Genomic DNA, 15,958 nt, shown 5'->3' with positions numbered 1-15,958 from the left:
TACAGCCAGTGACAATACCAAAATGGAAATGGGATAAAGTTACTATGGATTTTGTATCGAGATTACCACTGTCTCTGAAAAAGAAAGATGCTATTGGGTAATCGTCGATCGTTTGATGAAGTCTGCATATTTATTCCTAGTATGAATGGATTTCTCACTTAATAGATTGTCTGAATTATATGTTTCTTAGATTTTCAGATTACATGGTGTGTCAGTTTCTATTATTTTTGATAGAGATCCATGGTTGAAATCTCGATTTTGGAACAAATTACAAGAAGCTCAGGGTGCGCGGTTACATTTTAGTATCGCATTTCATCCTTAGATAGATGGTCAATCTGAACATGTAATTCAGATTTTTGAAGATATACTTCAGTGCTATATTTTAGAATTCGAAGGCAATTGGAAAAAAATAATTTTCGTTAGTCGAATTTGCATACAATAACAGTTATCAGTTAAGTATAAAATGGCACTGTACGAGGATCTGTATGATCGTAAATGTAGGACTCCATTGTATTAGACTGAACTCAGTAAGAAAAGATACATGAAGTTGATCTGATTCGTAAAACTAAAGGAAGGTGAAATTGATCTGAGACAGTTTAAAAGCAGTATATGATTGTCAGAAATTCTATGTGGATTTAAAACGAAAATAAATAGAGTTTCAAATTAACGACAAGGTATTCTTGAAAGTTTTGCCTTGGAATAAAATTTTCTAGTTTGGTCGTAAAGGCAAATTGAGTCCTTGATATATTGGGTAGTATGAAATTATTGAAGGATTGGACCTGTTGCGTATTGATTAACATTACCGCCAAAATTTGACAGAATTCATAATTTTTTTCATATGTTATGTTACGAGGGTACCGATCAGATTCGTCATAAGTTATTTCTCCAATAGATATTAAAATTCAGTCTGACATGACTTATAATGAAGAACCGATCAAAATTCTAGCATTTGAAGTGAATGAACTAATAAATAAAAAGGTAGCTTTAGTAGAGTTTTCTAGCAATGACACGATATAGAAGAAGCTACCTAGGAACCTGAGGAAACCATGAGAAAGCAATATCTGAACCTCTTTACTGGTAAGATTTTCAAGGACGAAAATTTTTAAGGGGGACAGTTGTAATAGTCCGTTTTCGAGAAAATTAGAATAGTGGTTTCGGGACCACAAATCTGATTTCGGAAGAAAAATTATTTTTATATTATTTTATGGTCTATATTATGATAGTAATGTCGTATAAAAATTTCGTAAAGGAATTTTACCGATTACATGTTTAATTTGATAAAGGACCAAATTGGACAAAGTGCAAAAGTTGAGTTATAATAGCTAAAAGGATTAAATAGATATGGAATTCAAAATTTGAGGTCCTTATATGGAAAATAGACCATTAAAAATGCTTAGTGGTTAAGGATGATGATTCATCCATGGAAAATAAAATAAAGAAAATGATCGAATTGGAAAGTGAAATAATAAAAGATGGTAAATGATAAAAAATAAAAAAAAACATCATGTATATCATCTTTCCCAAATTAAAAGCATGAAAACCCTAGCCATGGAAACTTAAGCTCATGCCAACTTATTTTGCTTGATTAGGTAAGTATTATTTCCCGATTTTAATGATTTTTATGTTTCTGATATCGTAATAGCTTAATCTAGCTATCTCGGGGATTAATTTGCAAAGTTATCAAGGTACTAGGGTTTTTTCATGGATGAACATAGATGAATTCTGAAGTTTTATGGTAGAAAATGAAAGGTTGTTGATAGATAAACAACTTTTGTAAAGGGAATTTTGATGAAATTATGATTTAGGGACTAAATTGAAAAGATGTAAAATTCATGGAAAAATTTTGAATTTTATGAAATGCATGGGCTGTAAATTTTACATGTAAAAATCAACTAGGCTTGGAATAAGGATTAAATTGCATGAATTTCATTTTTCGAGCCTAGGGACGAAATTGTCATTAATTAAAAGTTTAAGGGCAAAATGGTAATTTTGCCTAAGATGTGAATTGAATTGAAATGTACATGAATTAATGTTAAATTCATTAATATAAATTCAAATAGACCAAATTCAGAGTTAGAACGAGAAAAAGAGAAAATGTCGGATTAGTAGATTTTACGTACACGAACATTTGTCAAGGTAAGTTCGTGTAACTAAATTGTGTATATTTATATGCTTGAATTAAATGTTGTGTATGTGAATTGTAAAAATGTCAAATATATGAAATTGGTTACATATTCGACAAAGCCCGATAAATATTAAATCCCGTTTGAATAATGGAATTCGATGGATACATGATTTCCCGTATTGGTTGTGGTCCTGCATGTGTTGCAGACACACCATAGCTCTTACGAGCATCCCGTTATAAGCCCTCTCGAGCTTCCCGTTATATGGTTCCTGCGGGCATCTTGGTCGGTAGTGATCTTGCATGTGTTGTAGACTACTGCAGCTCTTTCTGAGCGTCCAATTATATGATCGGTTGTGATCCTACATATATTGCGGATACAAACTCAGCTCTTTGTGAGTGTCCTGATATGGCTCGCTTGAACTTCTTGATATATGGCTATCCGGAGCTCCTGATTAAAGGCTCTTCGTGAGCTTCCTGATTAAAAGTTCTTTGTAAACTTCCTGATTATGGCTCTTATGAGTTTCCTGTTATATATAACACGGATAAGCTTCCTGATAGGCTCTTTGTGAGCTTCCCGATTAATGGCCCTTTGTGAGCTTCCTGTTATATAACTTGAGAGAGTATTTCCTGATTATGTGCTTTAAAGAGCACTCCTGAATATGAATTGAAGGATTTCTGATTTGTACACTTCGAGTGTACTACCTGTGTATCCATCGATGTTTTCAAAGATTCAACGGGCAAAATCCTGACATGAGAAAATGTGAACATGAAATGAATTAATTCACGTAACTTCCTAAAATACATTAAAATGATGTACATGATATATGGAAATACGAGATGATAATATATGAACATGGAATTTGTTTGATGAATATGTTCATCCATGATTATAGATTTGTACACCTTGAGTGTATTACCCGTGTGACATTGACATTTCAAATGATTTAATCGGAAAAGTTCCGAAATGAAATAATCTGAACTCGAGATGAATTATTAAGAAAATGTACTTGAAATACAAGGATATGATTTGTATATGTTATATGAATACATGATGTGGAAAGTATATGTACATGGAAATCTAATTATTTTTGAGCCCATACATGTTTCTTGATATTTATATGAAATATATGACTAACAAGGGTGATGAGGATATGTGTTAGGGCTCGTGATCAAGTTGATTGACTGTGCCTTGTATGTTTATATTGAATTTAAATGAGTGGTAAGTTAATTACCACGTTATACAAACTTACTAAGCATTTCATGCTTACTCTGTTTTATTTTCCCCTATTCTATAGTAATTCGAAGGCTCGTTGGATTTGAAGCTTGGCGGAGATCACTCACAATATCCATCAACCTATGTCGGTATATATATGGTAAATCAATTATGGTTATAATAGCATGTATAGGTTAATTGGCCAATATCGGCAGATAATTGCTTTAATTGTAACTAGCCATTGGAATGACTTGTGATGGATATGTTTGGTATGTGTTTGAAATGGTTGATTGATAGAAATTATATTGGCATATTAATGATTGAATAAAGTTAGCATATTTGATAAGATATGCATATATGTGAACTTGGTAAATTAAGTAAGTGTGTATACTTGATTATACAAGGTATTATATCATGTATAGGACTTGATTTTGAGTTGGGTTAAATGACCTATAATAGCTTGTGAATGTGTTAAAATGTTGGTGTAGGAGGATGACAAAATGGGGTGAGAAATCTGGCTTGGAAAATAGCCTATTTTTGTCCACTCGAGGGTTCATATAAAGGACTCTATGATTGATTTCTGATATGAATACTGTATGATGTGGAATATCTTTTATTTGATCTGTAAATTCTGGTAATGCTTCGTAATCTTGTTCTGGCGATGGATTTGGGTTAGGGGTGTTATAGGAATGGTGTCCATAACATGTGCTAAAGGAGCCTATTTATATATTTTAGGTGGTTGTCGTCTTTAACCCTAGGTCAGTTAATGTTCCCGAGCTTTAAGTTCGATTTTGCAGACCAAAACACCCCTTCTTTGCATTTATTTTCTGTCCCAGAGTCGATGTCGCAACACAACAGGACCTATGTCACAACATAAAAGTCAGTGTGCTCCTCCTATGTCGCGATACGCTTAGTCAGTGTCGCAACATCGAAGGTAGTTTCATACTTTCTCCATTCTTCTCTCGATGTTACGTTATTAAACCTCCTGTGTTCTGACTTAGCATCCAATATCGGTCTAAAATGCCTTCTAATAGTCTCGTGCACACTCACGAAATACATTAGCTCCCGCTTAGGCCTCATTCAGCCCTTAAGGTCAGTAGAAGACTCAATTCACACATTTTATTAGATATAAGTAAAACTAAAGAAACTTAACTAAAATATAAAAAAATGCTTGTATTTAGGCTCTTTAAATGCAAAAACTAGTTTAATCTGTTTCACTGAATTACGGAAGATCAAACTCCCCTACACTTAAGTCATTGCTTGTCCTCAAGCAACATAAACAAAAATAATAAAATGACGACCCTTGAGCAAATATGATACAATTATTGACTTCGATGCATATGACTTAGGCATATCATACTTATAAATAATCTTAACATGATGAGTAGTTGAGTTACCACTTTTGACCACAAACATCTAAGTTCAGTATGTTACAAAGTATACAAGTATTAAGGGTCTCACCTGTAGGAATCTATCAATAGATCATACAACTACTTTTATTATCCGAGCAGAATACAAATAGTCATTTATGCATATGTTCAGTATGATGTCCATTCATGTATAGGATAATTTAGGTCATATAGGACTTTTCGGCTTCTAACCTTCTAAGACTTAGGATAGGTATGACATTCAAAAACAGTAAGCATAAAAAATGGTTACAAACACGAATAGTTTGGCTCATTGTATTGGTCCCTATTCTTCCCCCTTAGTGACCCTTACCTGCTCACCGCCTTATTTCTCCTTCTCTCACCTTCCTTGTCTCTCCAAATATAGGAATTCATAGCATGACATAGTAATTACAGCCAGCCTTATGAGTTTTTGTGCAATAATGAATGAGTTTTTCTTTCTTTTGTGACTTTGTGACTTTTCTCTTTTTCAATACATCTCACTCATGACTACTTTTTCTCTAATTTAAGACTTTTTCTACTCATACTTAATCCCTTTTTGGATTTTTCTTTTTATTTTTTTGCACATTAGGCTAACTTATAATTCCTATATCACACCAATATTTTTTTTTACAAACTCCGTCATGATTTATCTACCTAACCCTCAATACGTATGGCTAGACGTTTATAATTATGCAGTGTAGGACCAAAGAACAAGGGCAAATACAAATTAACGTTTTCAGGCTCGACGCTTGTAATGGGGTTCATCAAGAAGTGTCAACAGACTCAAAAATTGGTACTAAAGGTGAAATATAAATAGGACAAATTTTTGGCTTTGGATATGTTCGAAACAATGCCTTATGTCATCCCTAAATATCTCAACATGCAGAAATTTAATTAACCAAACAAATACAAATTCAAGCATTTATCATTCGTACTAGCATACTCGTTTCCTTTTATTTTCTATATCACTTGGTATAGTTGATTACTTAATGTCTATTTATAGTGTAACATATAGAACTTAGTAGTTTAATAATTAAAAATTTAAAATCACCTATCATCATGTCAAATTTATTCATATACACAAACAACCAATGTACATGCTCCTAACCAATTACTTGTATTTCTATAGGCTCAAACACACAAAAGACAAAAAAAAAATCAAAGAAAAATTTAAAAACAAATTTCCTATGCTACCTTCTACACTTTAGTTGACACATTGTCCTCAATGTATAACCCATAAAAAGATAAGGAAAGAAGTTACCTAATTGATTGTGATCGTTCCAGCTCCTATTGGTGAGTGTTTCCTTCTTTGCTCGTAAAAAGTTCGAATTGTTTGTGTCTTCATCGTGTTGGGTTTTTTTTAAGGAAAAACAATTAAACAAAATTCAAAACAAAGAATTATGTATGTATCTCTAATCCTAAAAATAGATTTACATCACTCTAAAATTTAATACAATCCTTAAAATAATTATTTATTAATAAAAAGTACAAATAAAGAAATAAGCATTCAATTTTCCTAAATTCGTCTACTCCTAATCCTACTAGATTACTCTTGAATATTAGTCTTCATCTTCTTGAAATCCTCATTTTCTACTTTCCTCTTTTTGTTTCATCTATAGAAGAACAAATTGCTTGAATAAATCATCACCAAGTACTTCCCTTGGAGGATTCATGTTTTTATCCATCTGTTTAATGGGTACTCATGCCTTTTTACATAATTTAGTAATTAGATAAGGGAAAAATATTATCTTTCCTAATTTCCTCGCACAATCAACCATGTTATATAAATATTCTGATACATATTTTCTTATTTTAAAGGATCCCATAGGTTATGATCGCTTGAATTGGACTAATATTAGACATCTTTTTATAAGCCATATTCTTGAACATACGAATTTCATCCACATCTTGGCTTTTGGTGTCATTAGCTCCTAATTGAATGTTTCAGGTATTGATGTAAAAGTCTAACTACTTTTTTTTAATGCTAGATAAAATTCTTGTACCATAGAAATTATTAGGGGTTCTTTAGCTAGCAAACAAAATTTCGTCCATTCCCTTTCAGTTATGTTTTCCCATATTCCTTTGCAATTCCTTATTAGAAGGTCAAATCCCTGTTCTTGAGTAAAAGTGTACAATTGTAATTGTTGCAGATATTTATCCATGTCGCCTTCTTGAAACTCAATAGTTGGGCTTGAAGCGCTTGTGCTAAAACTGGTCATTTGATAATATGTTCTTATTATGCCTGCAATTTAACCTTTATTACTGATAAAAGAGAGTTTCCTACAATTTAATCCTTGTTAATGATAATATAAGGTGGCTATGTAACCTATTTATAAATTAGAAAGAAAGAATAAATTATTCAAGAGTTATGATCTAGCTCTACTAAATAAGCAGTTAAAGAGAAAGAATCATAATATAATTAACCTAAAATATTTCAATAGTTAGGTTAGTTCAGAAAATAGAGTTACGCAATAGTGTCGAGGCATCCCTGGGTGATGTCGCGACGTCGAGGATAGATTCTTGAATCAAAATTTTGTTCTTTGTCCCGACATTTTTAAGTGGTGTCGCGACATGATGACCATATTCCTTTATGTTTCGTGAAATCAATACCTAGGTTACCCTTTTCCTTATTATTCTTCAGGTTTGTTGGTTTTCCATTGGTTTCTTGGGAATCCCAAAGAGTATTACACTACAAGGTTTGTTCTTCTATTACGGTACTAATAGTTCCTCCAAAATAATGTTTTACTCATTAGTCATTAACAAGGAAGGGTTGACCCCCTTTTCCGATTAACTCTATTGCCCCATGAGGAGTTACCTAATGTATTGTATATGGACCTGTCCATCTTGAAACATATTCTACAACCAGAAGAATATACTGATTCCCGAAAAAACTCTGAAAAGTTCCCATGAAATCAATTCCCCAGACATCAAACATTTTAACCTTGATTATCTCCGTTTGCGGTATTTCATCCCTTTTAGATATATTACCAATTCTCTGAAACCTATCACATCCTTGTATAAATTCATAAGCATCTTTATTCATTTTTTGCTAATAAAACACTGATTGTAGTATTTTTTGAGCTGTCTTTTTTCCACCAAAGTGCCCTCCACAAGGAGATGTGTGACAGCCTTATAAAATATCGTGTATCTCTTCCTTTACTACACATCACTAGACTAATTAATCTACGCATTATTGAAATACATATGGTTCCTCCCAAACGTAATTTTTTGATTCATAGGCTATCCGTTTTTTCTGTTGCCAAGATGCATGTGTTTGGAAGACCCCCTTGTAATGTAATTAACATAATCCGCATACCATGGTGTTAGATGCTTACCTAGTCTTGATTGATTAATGTCTACTCTGAATAATTGTTTATCTGAAAAGGTCTCTTTAATGTCTTCAATTCCCTCCTCTTGTAAATGGTTTTTCAATTTTGGATAGGTGATCTGCAATTTGATTCTCAGTCCCCTTCCAGTCCATTATCCATAAATTAAATTCTTAAAGTAATAAAACCCATCTCATTAGTCTCGCTTTTGTTTCTTTTTTCTTCATGACATATTTTAGCGCAGAGTGATCATTATACACAAATACTTGATTTTTCATTAAGTAGGGTCAAAAATTTTCACATGCAAACATTGCTACCAACATCTCTTTCACGGTTGTAGTGTAGTTACACTATGCTGAATTTAGTGTTTTGCTAGCATAATGAATAGCCCCAAATAGATTATTCTGCCTTTGTCCTAAAATTGCACCAACTGCATAATCACTAGCATCACACATAATAATAAAAGGTTCCGACCAATTCGGGGTAGTGATTATAGGAGTAGATATGAGTTTTTCTTTTATTACCTCAAAAGCTTTGACGCAACTTCGGTCAAATATGAAATGTATCTCTTTTTGTAGAAGTTGATTCAGAGGTTTACACATATGAGAAAAATCTTTTATAAATTTTTGATAAAATCTTGCATCGCCTAAAATATTTTGAACACCTTTAACATTTGTCGGATTTGGAAGATACTTGATAACTTTTATTTTGGCTTTATCTACTTCCAAACCTTTTCCTGATATCTGATGCCCTAAGACCAGTCCTTCTTTCACCATGAAATGCATTTTTCCTAGTTGAGCACCAGATTAGTTTCCTAGCATCTTTTTAACACTTTTCGAGGTTATCCAGGCATTCTTAAAAAGATTCCCCATATACGGAAAAATTGTCCATAAATACATCTAACCCCTCTTCTAACATATTAGCAAAGATCACGATCATGCATCTCATGAAGGTTGCTGGAGCATTATGTAAGCTAAAAGGCATTCTTTTAAAGGCATACATACCAAAGGGACAGGTGAAAGTAGTTTTCTCTTGATCATTAGGATGAATTGGGATTTGATGATACCTTGACTACCCATCAATGAAGCAATAATAGTCTTTTCTCGCTAACTGATCAAGCATTTGGTCGGTAAAGGGTAATGGGAAATGGTCATTTTTTGTTGCATCATTCAGTTTTCGATAATCAATGCATATTTTCAAACCTATAACTGTTCAAGTGGGAATTAACTCATTGTCATTATTCTTGACTATATTTAGACCTCCCTTATGTGGAACACACTAGGTTGGGCTAACCCATTCACTATCAAAAACAGCGTAAACAATACATGCATTAAACCATTTAAGCAATTCCTTTTTGACCACCTCATTCATGGCTTAATTAAGTCTACGCTAAGCATCTACCACAAGTTTTTTTTCCTTCCTCTAATCTGATCTTGTGTTGGAAAAATGCAGGATTGATTCCTTTAATATCAGCGATTGTCTATCCTATTGCTTTTTTATGCATTTTTAGGACATTTAATAAGGCTTCTTCCTGTTTTGTGTCTAAACTTGCGGCAATAATTACTGGTAAAGTATTTTGTTTCCCTATATATCCATACTTTAAATGGTTGGGCAATGGCTTTAGTTATAATTTTGGGGGTTTGACAATAGATGTTACCATCTTCACTGAGTTTGGTATAATTTGCTCCGGCTATTCCTTATTCTGTCTCCACCAGTCCAATTGAGATACCATGTGATGATTCTCTTGTTCCTCTTCTATTTCGTAACCCGTTGATTCTTTCGCATTGAGCTCCAATTGATTACATTCTTGCTCTCTATTTCCTATAGATTCTAGTTCTTGATTTCGTATTTCAGGATATTCTTTCTAGGTTCATTCATTGATGTTGTATCTTTCCAATATTTCCATTACTTCTTCTTGAGTTTTTGTTCAAATACTTCCCCCATCATGATATCAAATTTTCGTCTATTTTGATTATCCAACCCGTAGTAAAAATATTATATTTAAATTGCAAAATGTTTTCCTCCACCTAATATAGATCTAAGGATTTCCTTGAACCTTTCCCATGCTTGTCCCAAAGTTTCAGTGATACCCTGTTAAAAGTAAAATAATTGCGAGTAGATACTTAGTACCTTAGTCATAAGCAACACCCGACAAAGGAATAACTACACGAATTTGTTCCATGTCGTGATAGTGTCTAGAGGAAGTGCCTCTAGGCACATTTTCCTTTCCCTCTAATGCAAATGGAATCAACAGTAACTTTATAGTCTTAGGTGGAATTCCTACATAACTAACAGTGTTGCATATAAGGTCAAATTTCCGCAAGAATGTGATAGGATCTTCAATGAAATGATTGGCGATCTTGACATTATTGGAGATCCACGTTAGTAAAGCAGGACTTAATTCAAAATTTGAATTATGGATAACATGTCGGGAAATGCTAGAACTTAGCCAATTTACATCGAATAATTCCCCAGAACCTGCATATTGTTAGTAACTTATGTGTAAATCGTATCTATAACTTAAAAATTTTCTAATTATGCTAATTAAATGCAAAAATTAAAATTAATCTACTGACATTGCCTCCCCAGCAACGGCGCCAACAATTGACCACCTCCAAGCATACTAATGTCTAGAGTGTGAATACTACAATAAAATATAAAATGACAAGGCGATATTCGCATGTAGACAAGTCGAGTTCTAATATAGTGTTACAACGAAGTATGTGAGTACTCCGAGGATCATATCCAAGGGAGGCAAAGGCTAGATCAATTTTAACCTACATACTAAAAGATCTAAATAATCCTTTAATCAAGTTATAACCCGAAAACGTAAATAAGAGATTTTTTGGATTTTTATAGTACTTAATAATAAATAACATAAAAGAAAACTAAATTTCAAGAGATAAAAAATGTAAAAAGAATCAAATCTGACGATGAGTGATTAGCTTGCTTCAACAATCCTAATCAACTGTCATTTTGGGTTCCTTGTCAACCAACTAGTCACTACCCTAGTAGGATTTTTCGATCTTCCACTAACATAAAGATTCAGTAAGGACTACTTATCTTCGGACCTCATAGTCCGGACTAGCTTGCGGTAAAGGTGTTCATAGATGGGCAATATCAATTTTGGGTTAATTCCCACATTGATGACTTCCCGGGGTTGTCAGGCCTAGGGTTTGTTTCATGCTCTCTCTTTCCCAAATAGTTGACCCGTTGAGTAACCCTACAAAATAGTTAATAGATCATACCTCCACTCACTAATCCCCCTTAGAAGGATTAGTTTCTCATGGCTTTCATAAACAACATGGAATAGATGGAAGAATAAAACATAATGAATGAATTGAAATGTAGAGTTTAAGAAAAACCTGATTCATTAAATAATAACACGAATCCTTAGAAGTTGATCGTCTTTACAAATCAGATCTCTTGAAGGAAAGAAATGAACAAATAAACTAAACTTTAAAAGACTTATGAAAGATAGAAAACAAAACTAAATCTGAAGAAAGAATTTAGGCTAATGGAATGGTGTCAATAACATGTGCGAAATGAGCCTATTTATAACCTTCAGGTGGTCGTTTTCCTTAACACTAGGTTAGCTGATGTTCCCAAGTTTTAAGTTCAATTGTACAGGCCCTCGTATTTATTTTCCATCCCAGAGTTGATGTCGCAACACAACAGGACCCGTGTCGCGACATCGAAGTCAGTATGCTTTTTCTTGGGATGTCTTTAGGGGTATGTCGCGACACCCTTAGTTAGTGTTGTGACATCGGAGGTAGTTTCGTACTTTCTCCATTTTGCTCTCTATGTTGCAACATTGGGCCTTCTGTGTTGCGACATAGCATCCTGTATCGACTTAAAATGCCTTCTAGTGATCTCCTACACACTCACGAAGTACGTTAGCTATAAGTAAAACTTAACTAAAATATAACGAAAATGCTTGTATTCAGGCTCCTTAAGTATGAAAACTAGTTTAATCTACTACACCGAATTACGACAGATCATGTACACATAGACACAATTTTCCATCAAATAAAATTGAAACTTTTCACATGCGAACACCACGACTAGCATTTCATTCTCAACTTTCATGTAGTTACATTGTGCTAAATTAAACATCTTGCTCGCATAGTGGATGGCATGAAAGACCTTGTCCCTTTTTTGTCCTAACACTGCCCCCACCATATATCATTGGCATCACACTTGATCACGAAGGGCTCACTCCAATTCAGACTTGTTATGATAGGAGTCGCGACCATTTTTTGTTTCAACACCTTAGAAGCTTGATTGCATGCTTTTTCAAAAACAAAAAGAACGTTCTTTTGGAGGAGATGAGTCAAGGGTTTAATGATTTAGGAGAAATCCTTAATGAAACTTTGGTAGAACCTCGCATATACAAGAAAGTTCCAAATTCTACAGACCGTCTATAAACACATCCAATCCGTCCTCTATCTTGTCAATAGAGATCAATGTTGTGCAACGTATTAATGTAGCTGTGGCATTACACAGGTTAAAGGGCATTCTTCAAAAAGTACAAGTCCTAAAGGGACAAGTGATTATGGTTTTCTCTTGATCATCAGGGTGAATCAAAATTTGATGGTATCTAGAGCAGCCATCAAGGAAATAATAATAGCTTTTCCTTGTAAGCCTATCCAACATCTAGTCAATGAATGGTAAGGGAAAGTGATACTTCCGAGTGGCATCATTGAGTTTTCTATAATAAATGCAAACGTACCATCCAGTTACAGTGTGAGTCGAAACTAATTCATTCCTTTCATTGGGGACCATAGTCAAGCCATCTTTTCTCGAAACACACTGAGTTGGACTAACACACTAACTATTGAAAATAGCATACACAATACCTGTATCAAGCCATTTTTTTAATTCCTTTTTCACAACATCCTTCATAATTGGATTTAATATCCTCTAGGCATCCAATGTTGGCTTTTTTCCTTCTTCTAACTTGATTTTATGTTGACACAGTGTTGGGCTTATACCCTTGATATCAACGATGGTCTATCCAATGGCTTTCTTAAGTGCCTTTAACACTTGAATAAGGGCCTTTTCTTGTTCCAGAATTAATTGAGTAGAGATGATCACCGGTAACATGTTGTTCTCCACCAAATACCCGTACTTCAAATTTTTAGAAAGAGGTTTCAAATCTAATTGTGGTGGTTTAACTATAGAAGGGATCATTTTTCCAGAGGTGTCTTTCAGAGGCCCCAACGGTTCCTTGCAATGCCTCCGCTAATCTAAGTGTTTATCCTAAATTTTACATAATTGGTTGCAAATTGATAATTTAAAATATAATTCTATAAAAAAAATGCTTGTTGGTTGGGCATGGTCGAATGACCTTATAAGAGAAATAAAAGGTGTTGAGCAAGGTACGTATCCTAAAGTATTAACCGAGTGTTTAAGCCCCTTATCGAGATTGTTTGTATGCAAAATTGCTATTTGTAATTGTCTGTTTGGATGCCATGGTTATGGATTATTGAATGTAGGTTGCGAAATGTTTTGAAATGATAATATATTGTGAATATTGGTTAATGGATGCATGTGTAATGTTTGACATGCTATGACATTGTTCAATTGTATACTCGTATGACTTGATTGTATTGTATGTCACATACCAGTGAGATTGTTAAATGGGTTACTAAAAGCATGTATGAATGTCAATGTTACTATTAAATGAAAGTGTGCAAGGCATACATCGACATTGAATATTGATATGCATGTTAAGCATGCCATTGTACTGATGAAAACATGATTTGCTTACCAATTTTTTGTCATATTACATCTGCATGGAGTGGGTAATTGTGGTTGACAGAGGAGTTTCGTGATGATCTAGCGACATTTAAAATTCACAATATTGTTGTCAATTCACTGAACCGGAGATTTGAGGAGATTGGGCGATTTATCGCATTTTTTTCGCAATATTTGTATACTGTTATTGATGGTTCTAACCATAACGAGCTTAAGCCCTTACTATTTGGGAGTTCGGATGACGGGTTATAGGGAACTTGTGGTGTGTAATGGATGGTTGGATAGGAAGCTTTGCATTGCATCATTTGCATCACCCCATGCTCATACACTATTTGATACCGTATGATAATTACTATGCATCAACATGAATTTGCAATGTTGGCTCTGTGATTTCTGTTAACGTTTATGTGTACTGTTTGATGAAATGTCACGTTTATTATAAATACTGTATGAATGATTCTCTTCGTTACCGTCGTTGAATGTTTGTCTATTTAAACAATTGTTTGACTCACACTGAGTTTTCATAAGCTCACCCTATTAATCTTAAACTTTTCAGGAAACCTTCATAACTAGAATTAGACCTGTCATATGGAGCATCAACTTGGACATCGAATTATTATTTTTTAAGTTTATTATTTTGATCGGAGTTTTTCCTTTGGTTTTGGCATGTAACCATGTTTATTTGGACTTTGGCTTGATGATTTCTTTTTTTAGGGTTTTTTGCATGCATGGATTATTGAAACGTAATAACCAGTAAAAGCATGATATTTGGCCTAAGTAAAATCTAACATTGTTCATCAATTTCTACTGCATTAGTTGACATCGAATTTTTAAAAACCAAAGCAACGAACGAATGTTTTTTTTCAAAAATATCATTACTGATGATAAATTAAATCTTAAGTGTAGATGACTTAATAAATGCATTTTTTATTTACTTCAAGGTACAATTGTAGTTTTCCTAAAATAAGTTGATTTAAGGTTTTTAAAAGAGTTGTAGGTTAGCTTAGTCATTTTGGTGGCTAATGTAGCTTTCCCAGTCTGACCATAACATCTACGCCGGGTTTGGGAGGTTATAGTAGGTCTCATGAACTTACCTTGATAGGAAATTGTATTGTCCATTTGACATTTATTATACATATATTTTGTTTTATGCATGCTTAGTAAAATTATTTATAAATATCTCTAGTAATGTTAATTCTTTGAATTTCTCTATGAAAACTTGTTTGAAAGAATTCTTGTGGTCAAATTAGCTTGTTCACTAAGTATTTTTTCAAAAAAAAACAAAAAATTCAATTTTGAATGCCTTAGTAAATTTGCCTCACATTGATTTCTTTTTGTTCCTAAAAATGTTTTTTTTAATTTTTTGTGCATTATATACGTGTTTTATTATGTTAATATATGATAAAGCTGTTAATTTTATTGGTTTTCCTTTTTTTAAGCTTAGCATGACATTTATATGTCGTTTGTATCGATAAAAGTATGCCCTTTCGGTCTTCTAGGCTCTTTGTTCTGTACCGATACTTGAGGCCTTCTTGCGATGCAAGTGCCTAAGTATCGGTAGTTTCGAGCATATATATTCTTTTTCTCTCATCCCCATCAATTGGTTCCCTTTCCTACCCCACAGATCTCCATTTTTTTTCTCAAATTTATTCATTCCACATGCATTCCATCACTTTCCACAAAATATTTTAAACAAAATCTTCACATTTAATCTTTTTCTCCAAATTTTCAGGTATCAAAATCAAACCCTATCCTTCATTTTTAATTTATTTTCTTTGTAAATCTTGTTAGTTTAGTGAAATTCATATTAGAATACTAGATTTCCTTACACTATACTAGATTTCCTTACACTAGGTTCTTCATTTTCAATAGATTAGAGTTGGTTTCCATTTTCATGTTTTTAATAATAATAATAATTGTAACCTCCCCAACCCGACCTAGACATTATGGCCGAATTTTGAAGACCACATTAGTCATCTGTGTGACTAAATGACCCTACCGTTCTTTGAAAACCTTAGTTACTCTCTTTTAAGAAAAACTGTGGTTTGCTCTTGTGCCAATTTGGGAAAACATTCATTATTTAAGTCATCCATCCTTAAGTTAGTTTATTAGTGATAGCATGGTTTTAGAAAATATGTTTTTCATT

The sequence above is a fragment of the Gossypium raimondii genome, chromosome 12 (genome assembly GCF_025698545.1).
Source record: "Gossypium raimondii isolate GPD5lz chromosome 12, ASM2569854v1, whole genome shotgun sequence".
In the NCBI taxonomy this organism is placed as follows: domain Eukaryota; kingdom Viridiplantae; phylum Streptophyta; class Magnoliopsida; order Malvales; family Malvaceae; genus Gossypium; species Gossypium raimondii.
Note: the sequence above shows the minus strand (reverse complement) of the source record.